The 13,679-nt window shown below is 42.3% G+C and overlaps 1 pseudogene; it reads left to right on the top strand.

Annotated features, from left to right (window-relative positions):
• Positions 1-1,071: 1,071 nt before the first annotated feature.
• On the top strand, positions 1,072-1,849 carry LOC140203712 (Y-box-binding protein 1-like; annotated as a pseudogene).
• Positions 1,850-13,679: the final 11,830 nt, after the last annotated feature.

Genomic DNA, 13,679 nt, shown 5'->3' with positions numbered 1-13,679 from the left:
ATTACTTAGTGTAATGGGTGCAAAAACATACGGCCTACTACAGAGCTTGTTAACTCCCGAAAAGCCAGCTGACAAAACGTTCAGGCAAATAGTAAACACCATCCAACAGCATTTAAACCCCAAACCACTGGTCATTACTGAAAGATTTAAATTTTACAATCAGAGTCAGAGCAGAAACGAAAGCATTTTCTGAATCCGCAAACACGAGGACGAAGGGTCTCGACCAGAAACGTCGACTGTACCTCTTCCTATAGATGCTGCCTGGCCTGCTGCATTCACCAGCATTTTTTGTGTGTGTTGCATTTCTGAATATTGTGCTGAATTGCGCAAATTATCAGAACATTGGCCATTTGGAACGGGTCTATCAGATTCATTGAGGGACAGGTTAGTGTGTGTATATACCGTGAAACCACACAGAAGAAGCTCCTGTGTGAAAAAGACCTCACATTCAAGAAGGCGCTCAACATCTCAATATCATTAGAAATAAGCACGAGGTGCTTCACAGATACAACAAAAATCTCTGAAATATACTATGAATAAAATATCACTGAGTAGAAATGAAGGAAAGAAATGTTACCATTGTGGGAACATGTCACATGACCCTGAGGACTGTTGGTTTAAAGACAAAGAATGCAGGAATTGTGGCAAGCAGGGCCACACTGGCAAAGCTGGTAAACAGCAGGAAAAGGGCAAAATACAGAGAAACAAGAAACCTCAGGAAGGAAAATACAACAAGGTACACAAAATGAAAGAAGGCAGTTCTGAAGGATGCAATTCTGATGAAAACGACTCAGACAAAGGTTAATTGTCTTGTCTGCAACTTCACAGCTTGAAAGAGACAGATATTGCCAATAAGCAGGATGATGAAGACTACCTGGAAGTAAAAGAGCAGATGTACCAGGAGAAATTGACATCTCTCAAAAGACAGTGACAGCAGTTACAGGAAGGTACTTTGCAGGAGTCTCAGAAAAAGATGAAGAAACTAGATCAACAGTACAAGGAAGGAATATGAAATACAGAGTATTTTCTGCAACTGGAGACAGAAAAAGTGGAAAGGAATTATATTAGAGAGAAGAAAGAAGCGGAGAGAGTGCAGGAGCCCCCACCTCAGACCGGCCTGAGCCGCAACCACCTCACGCAGCCTGTCAACACCATGAGCGAGGCCGAGACGGAGCAGCTACCCGAACAGCAGCAGCAGCAACAGCCAGACAAACCCAAATCCCTCGGGGAGAAGAAAGTCATCGCAACAAAGGTTCTTGGAACAGTAAAAGTGGTTCAACATACGAAATAGATATGGATTCATCAACAAGAATAATACAAAGGTAGATGTGTTTGTACATCAGAGTGCTATAGAAAAGAATAACCCACAGAAATACCTCCGCAGTGTGGGAGATGGTGAAACTGTGGAGTTCGACATACTGGAAGGTGAACAGGGTGCCGAAGCAGCAAACATAACTGGTCCCGGAGGAGTTCCAGTCTAAGGAAGCCGATATGCCACGGACAGTAATCATTATCATTGCTACAATCCTCGCCGCCGATGTCCAGTATGTAATTACCAACAGAACATTGAAGGTGGAGAGAAAGGACATGGAGCAGAGACAGCAACAGATGGAGAAAACCAAGATTATCAAAATCAGCAACATCGTCCTCCTTACAGAAGACAGCATTACCCACCTTTGTTCGTCGTCGATATGGCCGCCACCCACAATATAGCAACCAGCCTCAGGGAGGAATTACTGAGGGTGGTGAAATAAATGAAAACCAGGTAGCTGGGGAAGAAGGTAAACCTAACAGAGGACAAAATCAATTTCATACAAACAGAACAGCTTTCGGACAAGATAAATCTTGATCCAATCATTTCCTCCATTGAGAATCATACACTTAATCCTTTGCAGGGAAGTTTCTTTTGCACGCACATATTTTGAATCCTCAGCCAATGTGTCTTGCTTTTCACAAAGAAGTTAGGAAACAGCATCGAAACAGAGGCAAATTCTGGCAACAAACTGTAAGGTTTCTTTTGTTGTATTTTCACACTTGTGCTGAATGTGCATCTGAAGGAATTCTCCCTCTTGAGCCAGACAGATAGCACTGCAGGTAATCCTTAATATCAGCAAAACTGTACTTTAACAGCAGCTTAAGAACAATGGAACGAACAACATGATTTTGATCAACTGTTGCATCAAATGGTGAAAGATTACTGGTAAAGTACTGATCTTTCTGTGAGTCATTGGATTGCCCTGACTTTTGAATAACTAATAGAGACAGCAGATCACCAACCACTTCTTTTGTTGGTGGCAAGTCATCTTTGAAGCAGACCATGGAAACTCCCTATGCTCAGAGGTCAACTATTCATGACTTTTGTATGGAAATCTGTATTAAAGCAAACAAGTTTATTGACAGACGTTACCCAGAGGGGCAGAGAAGACCCCCTCAAAAGACTTGAGTTATAATAATAATTATTATTATTATTATTACATTACTTTGTTATAATTTCATATGATTAAGTTACTAATTAAACAGTGGGTGGGTGTTTGTATATTAAGGGTACACATACAGTATTTGCTTAGCATAAAAAAAGGTTGATACACTTTTTAAATAAAAGAGGAGGAGTGTACCATATAGCCTATAATATGGGACTATTTTATGTTGTAGTAACATATTATTGAGCACGTGCTATTGGGTGCGTATTGATATGTATATTTGTGTTTAGTTCTGGTTCAGTAAGTAAAAACCCCTGTTATCTTAGCTCCAGTCTCTAGTGTTTTTATTTATAGTTTGTTGTGTAACCGGTCACATACACAACAATTAGGGATGCAGAATCAGAAGGGACAGCAGATAAGGTACTCAAGGTGTTGTATCTAAATGCGCGTAGTATAAGAAATAAGGTGGATGATCTTTTTGCAATATTACAGATTCCCAGGTTGTGGCCATTACTGAATTGTGACTGAAGGATGGTTGTAGCTGGGAGCTGAATGTCCGAGGTTACATGTTATATTGGAGGGATAGGAAGGTAGGCAGAGGGGGTGGTATGTCTCTACTGGTAAAGAATGGCATCAAATCAGTACAAAGATGTGACATAGGATCGGAAGGTATTCAATCCTTGTGGGTTGAGTTAAGAAACTGCAAGGGTAAAAGGATGTTGATGGCAATTATATACAGGCCTCCCAACAGTGGCTGGGTGGTGGACCATAGTTTACAACAAGAAATAGATAAAGCGAGCCAAAAGGGCAATGTTATGGTAGTCATGGAAAACTTTAACATGCAGGTCAATTGGGAAAATTAGGTAGGTAATGGATCTCAAGAGAGTGAGTTTGTTTAATGCCTAAGAGATAATGTTTTAGAACAGTTGTCGTTGAGCCTACTAGGGGATCAGCTATACTGGATTGGGGGTTATGTAATGAGCTGGAGGCTAGGAGGGAGCTGAAGGTAAAAGAACCCTTAGGAACCAGTGATCACAATACGATTGTGTTCAACTTGAAATTTGATAGGGAGAAAGTAAAGTCTGATGAAGCAGTATTTCAGTGGACTAAGGGAAATTATAGTGGTGTGAGAGAGGAGTCGGCCAAAGTAAATTGGAACGAGCTGCTGGCAGGACATCCACAGAGCAGCAATGGTGTGTGTTTCTGGGAAAAGTAAGGAAGGTGCAGGATATGTGTATTTCAAAAATGAAGAAATACTCAAATGGTAAAATAGTACAACTGAGGCTGACAAGGGAGGTCAAAGATAGTGTAAAAGTAAAAGAAAGGACATACAACAAAACAAAAATTAATGGGAAGATAAAGGTTTGGGAAGTTTTTAAAAACCTACAGAGAGCAACTAAAAAAATTACTAGAAGGGAAAAGATGATATATGAGAGCAAGCTAGCAAATAATATCAAAGTGGGTAGTAAAAGTTTTCTCGAGTATGTTAAAAGTAAAAGAGAAATGAGTGGATTTGGACCACTAGAAAATGAGGCAAGAGAAATAATAATGGTGGACAAGGAGATGGCTGATGAACTAAGTAAGTATTTTGCATCAGTCTTCACTGCGGAAGACACTAGTAATATGCCTGATGTTGTAGTGTGTGAAGGAAGAGAAGTGGGTACAGTTACTGTTGCAAGAGCGAAGGTGCTCAAAAAGCTAAAAGACTTAAAGGTACATAAGTCACCCAGACCAGAGGAGCTGCATCCTAGGGTTCTGAAAGAGATAGCATTAGAGATTGTGGTGGCATTAGAAATGATCTTTCAAAAATCATTGGACTCTTGCATGGTGACAGAGGACTGGAAAATTGCAAATGTTACTCCACTCTTTAAGAAAGGAGGAATGTAGTAGAAAGGAAACTATAGACCAGTTAGCCTGACCTTAGTGATTGGGAAGATGTTAGAGTCAATTGTTAAGGATGAGGTGATGGAGTATTTGGTGACACAGGACAAGATAGTACAAAGTCAGCATGATTTCCTTCAGGGAAAATCCTGCCTGACGAACCTCTTGGAATTCTTTGAGGATATTACAAGTAGGATAAATAAAGGAGATGCAGTGGATGTTGTATATTTGTACTTTCAGAAGGCCTCTGACAAGGTGCCACACATGAGGCTGCTTACCAAGTTAAGAGCCCATGGTATTACAGGAAAATCACTAACATGGTTAGAGCATTGGCTGATTGGTAGGATGTAGCAAGTGGGGGAAAAAAGGATCCTTTTCTGGTTGGCTGCCAATGACTAGTGGTGTTTCACAGGGGTCAGTGTTGGGACCGCTTCTTTTTATGCCATATGTAAATGATTTAGATGATGGAATAAATGGCTTTGTTGCCAAGTTTGCAGATGATACAAAGATTGGTGGAGGAGCAGGTAGTGTTGAGGAAACAGATAGGATGCAGAAGGACTTAGAGAGATTAGGAGAATGGGCAAGAAAGTGGCCAATGAAAAACAATGTTGGAAAATGCATGGTCATGCATTTCGGTAGTAGAAATAAATGTGCAGTCTATTTTCTAAACGGGGAGAAAATCCAGGAATATAAGATACAGAGGGACTTGAGAGCCCTTGTGCAGAACACCCTGAAGTTTAACTTGCAGATTGAGATACTGGTGAGGAAGGCAAATACCATGTTATCATTCATTTCAAGAGGTCCAGAATACAAGAGCAAGGATATGATGCTGAGGCATTATAAGGCACTGGTAAGGCCTCACCTTGAATATTGTGAACAGTTTTGGTCATAACATGATAGAATTCACCCTGTAATTTAAGAAGGAGAAGCTAAAGTCAGATACATGAGTATTACAATGTAGTAAACAGAATTACGGAGGCATGAGAGTGGAACTGACCAGAATTGATTGGAAGTGAGCACTAGCAGTGATTACGGCAGAACAGCAATAGCTGGAATGTTTGGGAGCAATTTAGAAGTCTCAGGATATATATGTCCCAATGAAGAAGAGGTCCTGTTTACCCTGTAAACCTCAGACTTTAGATACAACACGGAGTCATGTCATCTGCAGAAATTCTCTAATGACTCAGCAATAGTTGGGTGTATAAAGTGAGGATGGGAGGTTGAATACAGGGCCCTGGTGGCGGACTTTGTCAAATGGTGCAAGCTGAATTGTCCACAACTCAACATTAGGAAGACAAAAGAGATGGTGATGGACTTTCGGAAGACTGCATTGCTCCCTATTACTATTGATGGTGAGGACATAGATGTGATGAGGATCTACAAGCACTTGGGGGTGCACCTGGATGACAGACTTGAGTGGAGCATGAACCCAGAGGCTGTGTACAAGAAGGCCCAGAGTTGTCTCTACTTTATGAGGAGACTGAGATCCTTTAAAATATACAGGACTCTCCTTTGCATGATCTACCAGTCTGTTGAAGGAGTGGGAGGACCTTGAAAAGATGGTGCTGGAGGTTTTTATAGACCCCGGTGACTTCATTCTGTTCATCCGCAAAACAACTTCTCCTTCTTTTCTAACGCAAACACGAGGAAATCTGCAGATGTTGGAAATTCAAGCAACACACGCAAATAAATGCTGGTGAACGCAGCAGGCCAGGTAGAATCTATAGGAAGAGGTACTGTCGACGTTTCGGGCCGAGACCCTTCGTCAGGACTAACTGAAAGAAGAGATAGTAAGAGATTAGAAAGTGGGAGGGGGAGATCTGAAAAACTCGGGTTGGAGGAACAATACCTTATATTCCGTCTGGGTAGCCTCCAACCTGATGGCATGAACATTGACTTCTCTAACTTCTGATAATGTCCCACCTCCCTTCATAACCCATCCCTTATATATTTATTTATCATTTTGTTTTCTTTCCCCTTTTTTCCTCTCTTTTTTCTCCCTCTGCCCCTCTCACTATAACTTCTTGCCCATCTTCTGGGGTTCTTCCCCCCTCCCCATTTCTTTCTCCCTAGGCCTCCTGTCCCATGATCTTCTCCCTTCTCCAGCCTCATATCCTTTGCCAATCAACTTTCCAGCTCTTAGCTCCATCCCTCCCCCTCCTGTCTTCTCCTATCATTTCAGATCTCCCCCTCCCCTTCCCAGTTTCAAATCTCTTACTATCTCTTCTTTCAGTTAGTCCTGATGAAGGGTCTTAGCCTGAAACGTTGACTATACCTCTTCCTATAGATGCTGCCTGGCCTGCTTCGTTCACCAGCGTTTTTTGCGTGTGTTGTCTCCCTTTTTTCTTTCTTTCTTTTCTTTTTAAGATGGCTGGGGTCCTGTTGGAGTCCATGGTCTACAGCTACTGCTCAAACTAGAGTTCTCTGTGAGTGGTGGGTTCTGACAATCATTGTGCAGCCTGGCATTTCAATATCTCCAGTAGCATCCTGGAAGACATGCAACTTCAGGGAGCAGCACGTAGACAACCCGGTTCCTCACCAATGTCACTGACTGAAATTGGTGGGAGACTGAAATATCGAGCAGCAGGCTGAGTTTGCTGCAGTTGGAAGAAGGCTCCTGTACTTGAGTGATCCTCTGTCTCTCTTTTTGATGGTGAATGAGAGCCTCTTGATCCTCGAGACGGGAGACTTGGAGACGCGAAGCAAAAGATTGTAACATGAAAGCAGGAAGCTCTTTGATGCACTATGCAGGAGAACTTTGCTATTGTGCATCGTGTGTCATAGAGTATCAACCCCATGCTTAGTTTCTGAGCAGGTTTGGTTTGTTTTCAAGTAACCACTACCTTTTGTCAGCGGAAAAAAAATTATACTAAATGAACACCAGTCTACGGCTAAGGATTGCCTTGAACCCGTTGGCAAAGTTAGAATCACAACAGCGTGAAGCCAAAGCACCTTGCAGCAAGGAATGACCTTTTGTTGATTCATGCAGTGTGTTTGTGGTTGGGATGGTCTGCACTGCCTGTCCACTGGGGATTATTGATTGATCATGTGGTGTTTGCCTGAGGGTCCCCTGTTTTTTTATTGAAGTGCTGAAATATTCCAGTTCAAATTGTTTAAATGGTTCAATTTAATATCAGAGAACATATACGGTATACAGCCTCATTCTCTTCACAGACATCCACAACATAGAAAAAAAACAAATAATGAATGACAGTAACATCAGAACCCTAAACACCCCTCTTATATGCAAGCAGCAGCTGAAGCATCAAACCATTTCCCCACTTGCACCAGCAAAAACACCAACTCCCCCTCCCACCATGCAAGCAAAAACAAGAGCAAAAGCCCCCAAAGAGACCACAATCTAAAGTCCTTAACCCACCAAGTTGGTAGCTCAGACAGGTTCTCTCTCCATGGTGAGGGACAGAGAGCTTGCTGCTGCAGCAGTGAGAGTTGGAGCCAGCAACTAAGAAACCAGGAAAGATGAACAAATGCAATGATAAAAAACTAACAAAACAAAAACTTGCAATATAATGAAATAAGTGTGCTAGCATCAGTGATCTTAGCATTAGTGGTCTTCAAAAAATTACACCCCTGGCCTACTCCTTGTCTCTAACCAGACTAAAGTGAACTTAGACAAAGCGTGAATGCCTAACTGTATCCATTTGTTTCTACTGTGACGGGGTCCTGAATTACCCCTATGAACTGTGCTTTTGAAAAGAGAGAGAGAGAGTTATTTAACACTGACATCTTGTTTTTAAGAGAGAGAGAGAGAGAGAGACGAAGACAGCTTTGGATGATGCTACGGGTTTTCTGCAGCATGTTTACATTTTTACAAGGACACTGGTTTCAGCTTCTGTATTTTTACAGAGAGCGAGGGGAGGAGCTGGTTGATGGACAGCTAGTATTCAGCACGGTGAGATAAATAGAAGGTCAGATGATAAACGGAGAGACACATGGTTTTGGAGACTGAATGAGCTTTGTTGTGCCCACAGAAAAAGTGGGTTTTGGAGGATCGATCAGGCGGATCGGTCAGTGGCTCTCGCATTGTGAACAGGGCGTGACCGGTGGGGAGTTACTCGTGTGCCCAACTCTCACCTGGGTTGATAATTCCACCACACAAGAACGGTCCCCTTTGTTGTGGTCACAGTCGGTGACTTCTAAAGGATTTCAGAGGACAACGGGAAGATCGACAGCGTCAGCTCACCTGGACTCAAATCTCTCTCCCTCTCTCTCTCCATCACTACTCAACTCAATACCATGAATTGAACGGAACTTTACTCATCATTGTAAGACTATTTACCCCTAGACTTGAAGAAGCTTGGTTTTCATATATTTCCACACTTACTTATATATAATCATTGTTAACCTGTTTGATTTATCTACATTTATATTACTGTATTGTGTAATTAATAATAAATATTATTAGTTAATAGCAATACTGGACTCCGAAGTGTTTTCCATTTCTGCTGGTTCTTTAACCCGTCACGGGGTATGTGACACTAACACGCCCCAATTTACATGACAGATTACCCATAATAAATGCACAACACACTACATAATAGAGACAAACTGAAAATGGATACATAGCTCCTACAAAGCCTGTCTTAAATAGCGGAACAACGTGAGCTATCCTCCAATCCTCTGGTACCTCACCTGTTGCGAAAGATGATTAAAATACCTCAGCTAGGGGCTTTGCAATTTCTGCACATGCCTCCCACAGGGTTCAGGGATCACCTTCTCATGCTCTCTCAGGCCACTTGCTTTTAGGGCAGCAATGAAGGTCCTCCATCTCTGGTAGTGTTCACAGTTTCCCTCAGCATGTCTGTAGCTTCAACCTTGGTTTTCACAATAGTCAGGCATGCAAGTTGCAAGTGAAGACTCGGGAACAGAAGGACTCTTCATTGCTGTTTTTGTAACAATTTTGTTTCAGCAGTTAGGCTTGTTAGCCCTGAACTGAACCCTAAACCTGGATGACCAGTGGACCTCTACTCGTATGGCCTCTACCCTGTTTGGGATGAATGGCATACTAAGAGCCAAAGCATAAAGCCCTGACTGCAGCCAGCACAGTTATCCAGGTCAATGAGGCAGGCAAGCCTACAAATCCTATGACAAGTTGTGGTCCTCTTGGAGGATCTTGTCAGGCCCCAAGGATTTATCTGTGCTAATCTGCCTCAAGACTGCACACACCTCCTCCTCTGTAATCTGTATAGAGTCCATAATCTCACAGCTGCAGACTCAGTGTCAGTCTCCCAAGTAGCTACAGATGTAAAAAAATATTCATCTCCTCTCTTTCAGTTCCATGCATGGATTACCATTCTGATCTTCCAGAGGACCAATTTTGTTCCTTGCAAACCTTTTTCTCTGAATATATCTGTTAAATCCCTTGGGTCTCTTCTTCGGCCTGTCTGCTAGGACAAGCTCATGCTTTCTTTTTGCCCTCCTGATTTCTTTCTTAAGTGCTCTCTTGCACTTCTTATAATCCATACTCCTTATTTGTTCCTACCTGCCTATACCTACTATACACCTCCTTTTTTACTTAACCAGGCCCTCAATACTTTTTGAAAACCAGGGTTCTCTGAATCTGTTACCTTTATTTTTTCATTTTGATAGACACATACAAGGTTTATACTCTCAAAATTTCACTTTTGAAGGCCTCCCATTTACCAAGTACACCTTTGCCAGAAAAAAAAGTCAGTCCCAATCCACACTTGCCAAATCCTTTCTGATATTATCACAATTGGCCTTCCTGTAACTTAGAATTTCAACCTACTGATGAAACCTGTCGTTTTCCAAATTTATGTTGAAACTAGTGGCATTATGATCACCAAATGCAAAGTATTCCCTGAAGCAAACTTCTGTCACCTGCCCTGTTTCATTCCTTAATAGCAGATAAGTATCACACACTCTCTCATTCGGACTTCTTTCTGCTGATTTAGGAAACTTTGAACACACTTGACAAACACTATCCCATCTAGTTCTTTTACAGTATGCGAGTCCCAGTCTATATGTGGAAAGTTAATATCACCTACTCTAACAAACTTGCAACAGTCTGCAATCTCTCCACAAATTTGTTCCTCCAAATTCCGTGGACTATTGAGTGGTCTATAATATAGCCAAATTAATGTGGTCGTACCTTTCTACTTCTCAGTTCTACCCATAAGGCTTCAATAGATGAGTTCTCCAGTCGGTCCTGACTGACCAATGCCATGACATATTCCTTGACTAGTAACACCACATTTAATCCCCTCCCCAACACTGTTGCATCTAAAACAGCAGAACCACAGAGTATTGAGCTATTAGTCCTGAATCTTGCAACCAAATCTCATTAATCGTATATTATCATAAGCTCATGTATTGATCCACGCCCTAAGATCATCTGTCATTCCTACAATACTTCTTGCATTGAAATATACCCAGCTCAGAACATCAGGTGCACCATGCTCAACCTTCTGATTCCTGACTTTTTTGAGTTCTTAATAACATCTGTCTCTATAACCTCAAGACTATCTGTTCTGGTATCCTGGTTTACATTCCGCTACCACTCTATTCCAATCCCCTTTGCAGCACTAGCTGGCTAGGATATTAATCCCCCTCGAGTTCAGGTGCCAATCCTGAAATCACAACCCTGGAGGTCCTGCCCTTTACTTTAGCACCTTACTCCCAGACAACACACACAAAATGCAGGAGGATCTCAGCAGGGCAGGAAACATCTGTGGAAGAGACTGGAAGATGAGAAGTTATATTAAGAAGGTGGGAAGGGGAGGAAGAAGTACAAGGTGGTAGGTGATAGGTGAAACCGGGAGAGCGGGAGGGGTGAGGTAAAGAGCTGGGAAACTGACTGGTGAAAGAGATAAAGGGCTGGAGAAGGAGTAATCTGATAGAAGACCATGGAAGAGAGGGAAGGAGAAGCAGCAGCAGAGGGAGGTGAAGGACCGGTAAGGAGATGAGGTGAGAGAGGGAAATGGGAATGGGAATGGTGAGGGGGAGGCAATTATTGTTGAGGGGGATGGCTGCTTGGGAACTCTGTACTGGCTGTTCAAACCCCTTCTTCTTCCTGACTGTCACCCAGTCTCCTGCATCCTACACCTTGGGTGTAACCACCTCCCTATATATCCTATTTATCAGTCCCTTTGCCTCCAGAATGATCTGCCGTTCATCCAGTTCCAGCTCCAACTCATTAATGTGGAGTGTTAGAAGCTACGAGTGGATTCAGTTCTTGCAGGTGAAGTCATCAGGGACATTGGAGGTCTCCCTGCCATCCCACATCCCACAAGAGGAGTGCTCAGCTATCTTGCCTGGCATCCTTACTGTTCTAAAGAAGGAAGTAATACATAAACTAGGGGAAAAATCTTCCTGTAGCTTTTTTACCTTCTCTCATTCAAGCCCTTCCTTGCTGAAGCCTCAAAGAGCTAAATCCTCAAATAACCACTCTAACACTGCCAACTCCGACATATGCCACTCGACTTGCCCGTGTTCTTGCCAATCACTTCTGATTGCTGATTGACCATTGCTTAAAACAGCAAACTACCTCAGATCGATGCTTTATGTATTCAATTGGCAAACCTAATTAAGCAAGATCTTCTCACTCTTCTGATTGTTGGTTTGCTGCTGTTCAAAGTGTGAAGACTTTGAAACCAGGAAAAATAAATATCTTCAAGGGTATGAATATGGACACATCTCCAGGGTCTGACCGGATATATCCAAGAACAATGTAAGGGGCTAGAAAATTAATCATGGGCACTCGGGTTGTGATATCTGTATCATCCTGGGTGAGCTACTGGTAGACTGGAGGGTAGTGAATGTTGTAACCTGGGAAAAATAAATCTAACATCTGTGGTAAGTTACTGGGAAGGATTCTGAGGGATAAGATCTACATACATATAGAACGACAGGATTTTGATTGGGGTAAGTTAGCATTGTTTTGCGCATGGGAGATTGTGTCTTACTGGAGATTTTAGAAACATAGAAACATAGAAAACTTACAGCACAATACAGGCCCTTCAGCCCACAATGCTGTGCCGAACATGTATTTACTTTAGAAATTACCTGGGGTTACTCATTACCCTCTATTTTTCTATGCTCCATGTACCTATACAGGAGTCTCTTAAAAGACCCTATCATATGTGCCTCCACACTGTTGCCGGCAGCTCATTCCATGCATTCACCACTCTCTGAGTAAAAAACTTACCCCTGACATCTCCTCTGTACCTACTTCCCAGCACCTTAAAACTGTGCCCTCGTGTGTCAGCCATTTTAGTCCTGGGAAAAAGCCTCTGACTATCCACATGATCAATGCCTCTCATCATCTTATACACCTCTATCAGGTCACCTCTCAACATCTGCCACTCTCAGGAGAAAAGACCGAGAACACTCAACCTATTTTCATAAGTCATGCTCCCCAACTATAAATTTGCTGATGATACAACCATTGTTGGTAGAATCTCAGGTGGTGACGACAGGGCATACAGGAATCAGATATGCCAACTAGTGGAGTGGTGCCGCAGCAACAACCTGGCGCTCAACATCAGTAAGACGTAAGAGCTGATTGTGGACTTCAGGAAGGGTAAGACAAAGGAACACATACCAATTCACATAGAGGGATCAAAAGTGGAGAGTGTGAGCAGTTTCAAGTTCCTGGGTGTCAAGATCTCTGAGGACCTAACCTGGTCCCAACATATCGGTGTAGTTATAAAGAAGGCAAGACAGCAGCTATGCTTTATTAGGAGTTTGAAGAGATTTGGCATGTCAGAAAATACATTCAAAAACTTCTGTAGTTGTACCATGGAGAGCATTCTGACAGGCTGCATCGCTGTCTGGTATGGAGGGGCTACTGCACAGAACCAAAAGAAGCTGCAGAAGGTTGTAAATCTTGTCAGCTCCATCTTGGGTACTAGCCTACAAAGTACCCAGAACTTCCTCAGGGAATGGTGTCTCAGAAAGGCAGTTTCCATTATCAAGGACCTCCAGCACCCAGGGCATGCCCTTTTCTCACTGTTACCATCCGGTACAGAAGCCTGAAAGCACACAGTTAACTATTCAGGAACAGCTTTGCCCCTCTGCCATCCGATTCCTAAATGGACATTGAATCTTTGGGCAGTACCTCACTTTTTTTTTAATATACAGTATTTCTGTTTTCACATTTTTAAAAATCTTCTCAATATTCGTATACTGTAATTGATTTACTTATTTTTATTATTATTATTATTTTTATTTTTTTTCTCTTCTATATTATATATTGCATTGAACTTCTGCTGCTAAGTTAACAAATTTCTCATCACATGCCGGTGACAATAAACCTGATTCTGATTCCAGGCAACATCCTTGTAAATCTCCTCTGCACCCTTTCTATGGTTTCTACCTCCTTCCTGTAGTGAGGTG

The sequence above is a fragment of the Mobula birostris genome, chromosome 10 (genome assembly GCF_030028105.1).
Source record: "Mobula birostris isolate sMobBir1 chromosome 10, sMobBir1.hap1, whole genome shotgun sequence".
Classification (NCBI taxonomy): Eukaryota; Metazoa; Chordata; class Chondrichthyes; order Myliobatiformes; family Myliobatidae; genus Mobula; species Mobula birostris.
Note: the sequence above shows the minus strand (reverse complement) of the source record. Positions and strands in the feature narration are given on the sequence as shown.